This window comes from Gracilinanus agilis, chromosome 1 (genome assembly GCF_016433145.1).
Source record: "Gracilinanus agilis isolate LMUSP501 chromosome 1, AgileGrace, whole genome shotgun sequence".
NCBI lineage: Eukaryota > Metazoa > Chordata > Mammalia > Didelphimorphia > Didelphidae > Gracilinanus > Gracilinanus agilis.
This window is the reverse complement of record NC_058130.1, coordinates 443,571,017-443,580,533: the sequence shown is the minus strand read 5'-3', so window position 1 is coordinate 443,580,533 and position 9,517 is coordinate 443,571,017. Positions and strand designations below refer to the sequence as shown.

General features: G+C 35.6%; 1 pseudogene; it reads left to right on the top strand.

Moving 5' to 3' along the window:
- Positions 1 to 5,338, top strand: part of LOC123252705 — a 196,220-nt pseudogene extending 190,882 nt beyond the window's left edge.
- Positions 5,339 to 9,517: the final 4,179 nt, after the last annotated feature.

Here is a 9,517-nt window from a genome sequence, read left to right as displayed (position 1 = left end):
TCCTTTCCATCTTTGATACTGTCAATTTGGTTTTCTTTCCTTTTTTTATTAGATTGAGCAGTACTTTGTCTATTTTATCTGTTTTTTCAAAGTACCAGCTTCTAGTCTTATTTATTAATTCAATAGTTCTTTTACTTTTGATTTTATTAATTTCTCCCTTGATTTTTAGTATTTCTAATTTAGTTTTCATCTGGGGATTTTTAATTTGCTCGCTTTCTAATTTTTTGAGTTGCATGCCCAATTCATTGATCTCTGCCCTCCTTAATTTGTTAATATATGCACTCAAGGATATAAAGTTCCCCCTGAGTACTGCCTTGGCTGCATCCCACAGAGTTTGGTAGGATGTCTCATCATTGTCATTTTCTTCAATGAAATTTTTGATTGTTTCTATGATTCCTTCTTTGACAAATTGGTTTTGGAGAATCATATTATTTAATTTCCAATTAGTTTTTGATTTTCCTGTCCAGGTGTCCTTACTAATTATCATTTTATTGCATTATTATCTGAGAAGGTTACATTTATTATTTCTGCTCGTTTGCATTTGTTTGCAATGATTATATGCCCTATAACATGGTCAATCTTTGTGAATGTGCCATATGCAGCTGAAAAGAAGGTGTATTCCTTTTTGTCCCTATTTATTTTTCTCCACATATCAATTAAATCTAATTTTTCTAGGACTTCATTCACCTCTCTTACCTCTTTCTTATTTATTTTTCAGTTTGATTTATCTAGATCAGAAAGAGGAATATTCACATCTCCCACCAGTATGGTTTTACTATCTATTTCCTTCTTGAGCTCTGCCAGTTTCTCCTTTAAGAATTTGGATGCTATGCCACTTGCTGCATATATATTGAGCAGTGTTATTGCCTCATTGTTTATACTGCCTTTAATCAGGATGTAATGACCTTCCCTGTCTTTTTTAATCATATATATTTTTACTTTGGCTTTGTCAGAAATCATAATAGCCACTCCTGCCTTCTTTTTCTCATTTGATGCCCAAAAGATTTTGCTCAAGCCCTGAACCTTAAACTTGTGTATGTCCACCCGTCTCATATGTGTTTCTTGTAGACAACATATGGTGGGATTTTGGTTTCTAATCCACTCTGCTATTTGCTTCCGTTTTATTGGCGAGTTCATCCCATTGACCTTCAGAGTTATAATCATTAGTTGTGCATTTGCTGACATTTTCTTATCTGCCCCTAATCCTACCCCTTTTTAAAATATTATTTCCTTTTAAACCAGTGGTTTGCTATTAGGCCGCTATCCCTTATCCTCTTCTTTGTTTAACTTCCCTTACTACCCTCTCCCTTATTCGCCCCCCTTTTTGTTTTTAAAGGCCTTATGAGTTCCCTCCCCCTTCTTCTCCCCTCCCTTTTTTTTGACCTGCCCAGTCCCCTGCTCCCCTTGGTTTATCCCTTCTGACTTTCTCAGTAGGGTTAGATAAGAGTTTTATGTCCCAATGGATAGTATAGCTACTCTTCCCTCTCCGGGTTGATTACACTGAGAGTAAGGTTTGATTATTAGCTCTTAATGCTCCCTTCCTCTCCTTCTTATAATAGTATGTGTCCCCTCTCCTTCCCATGCCCTCTTTGTGTGTAATAGAATATCCTATTTTTCTTATTCACTCATGTTTCTCTTGGTGTCCCCTACTATTAACCCCCTCTTTCCCATTCCCCATGTCATCTTAGAGTATTTAGTGTTCCACCCTCACCCTGTGAATTATTCTTCTGATTACTATAATAGTGAATATTAGTGAATAGAGTTCACTACAGAGAATTATACATAACATTTCTCTACATAGGAATACAGATAATTAGATCTAAGGCCCTTAAAAAGGCAAATTTAAAAATTATAAGTTTTCTTTCTTTCCTCTCTGTTTATTATTTACCTTTTCATGTTTCTCTCGATTTTTGTGGTTGAATATCAAACTTTCCATTTAGCCCTGGTCTTTTCTGTGCAAATACTTGGAATTCTTCAATTTTGTTGAATGCCCATACTTTCCCCTGGAAATATATAGTCAATTTTGATGGGTAGTTGATCTGTGGTTGCAGGCCCAGCTCTCTTGCCTTTCTGAATATCATATTCCAAGCCTTATGGTCTTTTAGGGTGGAGGCTGCCAGATCCTGTGTGATCCTGATTGGTGTTCCCTGATATTTGAATTGTCTCTTTCTGGCTTCTTGTATGATTTTTTTCTTTTGCTTGAAAGCTCTTGAATTTCGCAATTATATTTCTGGGTGTTTTCTTATCTGGGTCGAATGTAGTGGGTGTTCTATGAATCCTTTCAACTTCTGTATTGCCCTCTTGTTGTAGGACTTCAGGGCAATTTTGCTCAATAATTTCTTTTAATATGGAGTCCAGGTTTCTATTAATTTCTGGTTTATCTGGAAGACCAATCATTTTCAAATTATCTCTTCTAGACCGGTTTTCTTGGTCTGTCACTCTCTCACTGAGATATTTCATATTTCCTTCTATTTTTTCAGTCTTTTGACTTTGTTTTATTTGTTCTTGTTGTCTTGAGAGATCATTAGCTTCTAATTGCTCAATTCTAGCCTTGAAGGACTGGTTTTCAGCTCTAATCTTTTCGTTTTCAGCTCTAATCTTTTGGTTTTCAGCTATGATCTTTTGGTTTTCTTTTTCAATCTGGTTCAATTTGCTTTTCAGTTCATTTGATTTCTGAGCCTCACTTTCCAATTGCAAGATTCTACCTTTTAAACTGTTATTTTCTTGCCAGATCTCTTCCATTTTCGCTCAAAATCTCAGTTTTGAACTCTTCCATAGCTTGTGATCCGTTTTGCTTATTTGAGGTGTGTCCAGATGCTTGTTTGTTCTCCTCCTCCGTTTGCTCAGTTGTCTGGATTTTCTCCGTGTAAAAGTTGTCGAGTGTTAAAGACTTTTTTTTCTTTTTGTTAATCTTTCTCTTCTGAACTTCCTGAGACTGGGTAGCCATCATTAGCCCAGTAGCTTCTCAGCTTTATCCTTGCACTCAGGGTCTGTCCCCTGTCTTTTGGCTGCTGAGGTCTGTTTTTTTCCAAGGTCAAGCCTCCTGGTTGATCCCCTTGCTTGATCCTCTACCAGAGGTTCCTTTACCAGTCTCAGGGCGCTGCTTTCACAGTTGTATACCAGTCTGCGCTGGTTCCCCACTCAGGGTTTCAGAGCTTTAGCTAGTGGCTGTGTCTGCCTCCACCCACGCCTCCACTGTGCCTGAGCTCTGCTCCCAAGATCTTCGCCCTGAGCCTGCGCTCAGATTTCTCATGCGTTCTTTGGCTTTTTGGGTCCCAAATCTTGCTGCTCTCAGGAAGAAGCCCTGGAGCTGCCAATGACTCGATGGGTGCCCCAAACTTGCTCTATTTCTTTTTAGCTGGCTTCGGCGCTATAGGTGGTGTGTATGGAGGGGGTGGGGGTGGGGTGGTTGCTCAGCCCGAGATTTAGTGAGAGCTGTTTCACCCCTTTATAGCAACGAAATGTCCCGATTTGACGTACCTTCCATGCTGCACCCTGTTGTGGGGTTCCTCCATTCGTCTGGACTTGTTTTTGTGTACCCTTGATGAGTCTTGTGTGTTTCAGTCAGGAGAGGTTAAGAGCTGCTTTTTACTCTGCCGCCATCTTAACCTGGAAACTCCAGTACCATATTATTTTGATGACTGCTGCTTAATAGAACATTTTAATATCTGGTACTGTTAGGCCACCTTTCTTCACGTTTTTTTTTCATTATTTCCTTTGATATTCTTCATCTTTTGTTATTCCAAATGAACTTTGTTTTATTTTTCTAATTCAGTAAAAAAAAGGTTTTTTTGTTGTTGTTGTTGTTTTTTTGTAGTTTGATAGGTATGGTGCTAAATAAATTAATTAATTTGGGTAGAATGGTCATTTTTATTATGTTAGCCCGTACTACCCATGATCAATCAATGTTTTTCCAATTGTTTAGATCTAGTTTTAATTGTTTTTAAAGTGATTTGTAGTTGTTTTCATATGATTCTTGTGTTTGTTTTGGTAGATAGATTCCTAAGTATTTTATATTGTCTAGGATCATTTTTAATGGTGTTTCTCTTTCTACTTCTTGCTCCTGTGATGTGTTGGAAATATATAGAAATGTTGATGATTTATGTGCATTTATTTTGTATCCTACAACTTTACTAAAATTGTTGATATTCTCTACAAGCTTCTTAGTTGATTCTCTAGGATTATTTAAGTAGACCATCATATCACCTGCAAAGAGTGATAGCTTATTCACCTCATTACCTATTTTGATACCTTCAATTTCTTTTTCTTCTCTAATTGCTACTGCTGGTGATTTTAATACTATGTTAAATAATAGAGGTGATAATGGGCATCCTTGTTTCACTCTTGATCTTATTGGGAAGGCTTCTAATTTATGCCCATTGCATATGATGCTTGTTGATGGTTTTAGATATATATTGATTATCATTTTTAGGAAAGTTCCTTCTATTCCTGTACTTTTCAGTGTTTTCAATAGGAATGGGTGCTGTATTTTGTCAAAGACTTTTTCAGCATCTATTGAGATAATCATGTGATTTTTGTTTGTTAGTTTGTTGATATGGTCAATTATGTGGGTGGTTTTCCTAATGTTGAGCCATCCTTGCATTCTTGGTATAAATCCCACCTGATCATCATGGACGATCCTCTTGATCACTTTCTGGAGTCTCTTTGCTTATATTCTATTTAAAATTTTGCATCTATGTTCATTAGAGAGATTGGTCTGTAGTTTTCTTTCTCCGTTTTTTATCTACCTGGCTTTGGAATCAGTACCATATTTGTGTCATAAAAGGAATTTGGTAGGACTCCTTTGGTTATTATATCAAATAATTTGTATAGTATTGGGATTAGTTGCTCTTTGTATGTCTGATAGAATTCACTTGTGAATCCATCAGGCCCTGGCAATTTTTCCTTAGGGAATTCTTTGATTGCACATTACTGATTCTATACATTTTTACTATCATTCAGTTTCCAGAATGCTCACCATCCTCACTGCTACTTCATTGTTTCCTTCAAATTTGATTCATATTATCTTCTGTCAGAATTCCTTTTCCAGTTTTCCTTAATGTAAGAGCTTTTAATTTGAGATTACTTCCATCTTATATCTTATGTAATAAACCTTATATGATAAATTCCCAGTTTAGTGACAGGAAGCAAACAGACACCAGCTAAACAACAGGAAACTAACAAACCCCAGCCTAGGCAACAGAAAGCCAACAAAAAGGTTGCCAACAAGATCCCACCCCTTTTAGATAAATCCAATGAAGTTAATCCAAGTAGCTCACTTTCCCCAAAGACAACCAAGAGGAACAGTCCAAGTTGTATTACCCCTGAAAACCCCTAATTCTATAAAATCTCATGATTCCCCCACCCAGATGGGACTCCCCAGCCACCTCTTCTGTTATCAGGCTTCCCCTTGCCCTTTTCCTCCATTAAAGCTTTGCTATATTACCTTACTATTGTCTCATTATCTCTTGGGTCTTATCCCAGTCAATCAGACTGACATAATGGTGTCCCCATGAGTCAAGCTATAGCTAAAACCATATTCTACCCCTAAGTAGGATTTCTTTTTTCCCCCTATTTTATAAAAAAATAATAAAATAATAATAAAACCTCCACAAACCATCACTTTTTAATCTTCCATAGCCTGGGCTTCATCTTTAGATCCTTCATCCTCATACTTTTCTGGTAGAAGTCTAGCAGACTTTTTATTTTCTGAGGGACTTTCTGGCTCCTCATCCTCTTCTTTGGGAGAAGCAGCCTTTCACTTTGATCCTTTTGATGTTGTGGGATGGCCCATTTTTCCTTTATCTTTCACTGGACTTGGTGTCACTGTAGCCTTTAGCCTGGGTTTGGGCATTTCTTTCCTTTCCTTTCAGGCTTGGACTTCTTCATGATTTTTTTTTCTTTTTTGAGGTTCCATAATCACTATTATCATCATCTTCCATTAGAAAGTCTTCATCACTGCTGGAATCTTTCTCCTGGAATGGTGCCTCTTTTTCTTCTTGTTCCTTACTGCCCACATCTTCCATTAGCATTTCTCTCTGCTTAGAGACTGATTTGGATGTTGCCTGCTGCTCTTGGTAAACATTTTTATGATCTTTTTTTCATTTTCACTACCCTGCAGTGAGTGTGAATCATCATTCTTGGTCTTCACATATTTTTCTTCAGAGTCCTAACTATCTTCCTGTGATTTTTTCCAGACCTCCTCTTGTTTTTAGCCTCTCTCTGGGTGATGATCCGATTTTCTTAGCTGGAAAGGCTGAATCTATTTCTGATGGGATGGGACATGTTCACATCCGAAACTGGAGCTACAGTGAAGCCAAGAACAGTCCACTCCTGCCCCCTAGCTGTTTTGACCTCCAAGGCCCAGATCACTAGCTTCTTGTGCTCCACAATACTGGATACAGGCCATTGTGATCTGCTGAGCCCTGCCACACCATTGTCTTGTCTCTTTTAAATGAATGAATTAAAACAGTCAAAAATGCGCTCTGAGAGTATGATTTTAATGGAAGTGGAAGGATAGTGCAAATAGTAATAATACCTGGTAAGGTGATGAATAGTGACAAGGTATGAGTAGATCAATTGAATTGAGAATAATAATTACAGAAGACAAAAAAATATTGTGAAATTTGAATAAGAGAGATAAAATCTCACATAAACAGAGCTCCTGCAGAAAAAAAAAGATAGAAATTACCTCAAATAGCATAACAAAGGGTGGGGAGGAACTTACTATATTGGCACATTTTAGTATTTTAAAATATTTTCCTTTCATGGATTGATTTTAAATTACCTTTGCAGATCAGGAGTCATTTGCTTATTAATCTAAACTTTATAAAACAAAACATGAGACTGAATTGTCCTTCTATGTGTCTCACTGATATGTTACACTAAAATGTACAATTGAACTTTTACTTATTTTTAGCTTCCAAGAGATTACAAAGAAACCAAAAATCACTTCAGAAAAAAAGCACCTGTGTGGCTCTGGGACCACAACCTCCTGTTTACTATGCAATTGTATTTTCTACATAATTTGTTATCTAATTGGGCATACAAATTTAGTTGATTCATTTGCACATGTAATAATATAGATTTATCAAAAAGCTATTTATGATGTGTTGTTCTTTCTCTCTTTTTCCATTCAACAAATCACACCCTGGAGAGAGGAGGATGAGAGTCAGATTTGATTTTGAAATAATTTTGAAACTCTTTTCACTATGTTGAATGAAGGAAGGAAACAAAGGAAGCATTTTCTTTGAAGCATAATCTATAAGCAAGAATTAAATACGAAATTACCTTGGGCTTATTGATAAAAAAGAAACAATCACTCATATATTTTTCTATCAGATTTGAATAATTAGATGATTTAGGTTATATATCTGCAAACAAAAAGAGAAATCATGTAAGAAAATGAATGCCTCCCTTCTTTTGTCTCTGTCTCTCAATTACTGCATCTATATCTATTTCTCATGCTCTGTTTCTCTGCCTCTGCCTCTCTCTCTTTGTGTTTCTCAGTATGTTTATCATTCATTTTCTCTCAGTCTCAGTTCATTTACATTGATCATTCTGCTTCTCTCTCTCTGTCTCTTTATCTCTCAATCTCCCACTGTGTTTCTCTCTTCAGTCTTTTTTTCTGTCTCTCTACCTATCTCTCAGTTTCCACATCTGTTTCTGTCCTTCACTCTGATTTTCTATATCCTTGTCACTATGTCTCTTCATCCCTCTCTCTGTTTCTATCTCTGTTTCAATATCTCTATTCCTGTCTCTCCTCATTCTCCCTGTCTGTATCTATTTCTCTGTCTCTGTCTCAGTCTATATATGTTGGTCTGTCTGTCTGTCTGTATGACTCTCTCTCACACACAGAGACACACAAGCATTGTTAATATTTATTTTCTTCATCTTCACTAAGAAGAACTAAAACATCCATATTAGAGGCAACATTGTAGTAAAAAGAGTTATGCCGTAGGAATCTGAGTGAATTAAGTTTATTAATGCTTCTTCTCTAGATTACTACCGTATTCTAATTGATTTTACTTCCTCAGATTTCCTCCTTTTCCAATTTATATTTTACAAATTCACAAAATTAATATTTCTAAAACATGTCTAACTATGCTGTTTACCTTTCCCTAACCCTTTCAATTGTTGTTGAAAGTCTTCATGACCTCTTTTCTGCCTGTCTTTCATGAAACCTTATACTTGAGTCATTTGCAGGTTTTATTTACTTTTCCTCCAAGTTTCTAACTGTTTAAAATTGTGTTAGGAACCCTTTCTTGAATTTTTATGAGATGAATTAATGCATAAAATATAATATTAACATATTTTAAGAACAAATAGTTTGGCTTCTTTGCCAATGATTTCCCTGTTATTTATGTGTGTGAAAATATATAAAAATTCATTTTTAAAATTTTTGACTTCAAAATGTTCTCCCACCCATCCTTCCCCAATCCATTGAGAAGGTAAATCATATGTTATCAAGTATACAGCTTTATTATTTTTTTAGAAAATTCTCAGTTTCAAGGTATTTTATTCAACTAAAATATATATTAAGCATTAGACAGGCAGTGAAGATACAAAAGTAGAAATTCCTACTTTCTATCCTAAAAAGTGTATATCCTATTAACATGAGAAAAATGAACATGAGAACAAATGGAGAATATATGCAAAATGTTATCAATGAAGAAGAGAGAACACTAAGAAAAAAGTGAGAGCATCATATATCAAAGAACGATAGAACTTGAGAGCAGAAAGAAACTTCAATTGTCAGCTTGCTTAATATAGTTTATAGGGAAATGTCTTCCATACATTAATGGTATAATACCTATTACCTCCTGAAGTAGTTAATTTCATTTTGGATAACTATAATCACTGGGTTAGTTTACACACCCTTCCCCCAATCCTGCAACTTGTACCATGTCATTCTAAACTCCACCGTTTTCCTGAATTTTGTCCTCATTGGCCAAAATGAACAGATCAAATTTCTCTGACATGAGGCTTTCAAATAATTGAAGAGAGCTAAGTAATATCCTTTCTCTTCTTTGAATTAAAAAATTCCACATTTCAGCCACCTAATTTTATATTGCATGAAATCAATATCCCTCACCATTCTGGTAAACTTCCTCTTCGTGTTCTCTATTTTCCTAAAAAGCCTTCTGATTTTTTTTTTGATGTGAAGATTCCAGATGTGGTCTGATCAAGCCACTTCCACTTTTTAATCCAAGAAGTGGCCACTATTTCAGCCTCGAAGAAAGGAATAGATTCTCTTAAATGGAAGTTAAAAGAAATGATATTCCACAAATATGAGGCAAAAGTAGGAGATCAAATATTATATATAATTAACAGTCCCTTTCAAGCTGACCATATAGAAAGTATGTGAAAAATAATACCGTGAGATAACATAAACATTTCCAGTGATTGTATATGAATATTATATGTTTATATACTCATGAGTAAAAGAGTATCATATTTTAAAATTTTATTGAAATCATTCCCATACTAAAACCAATTACTGAATGAGTAAATGATA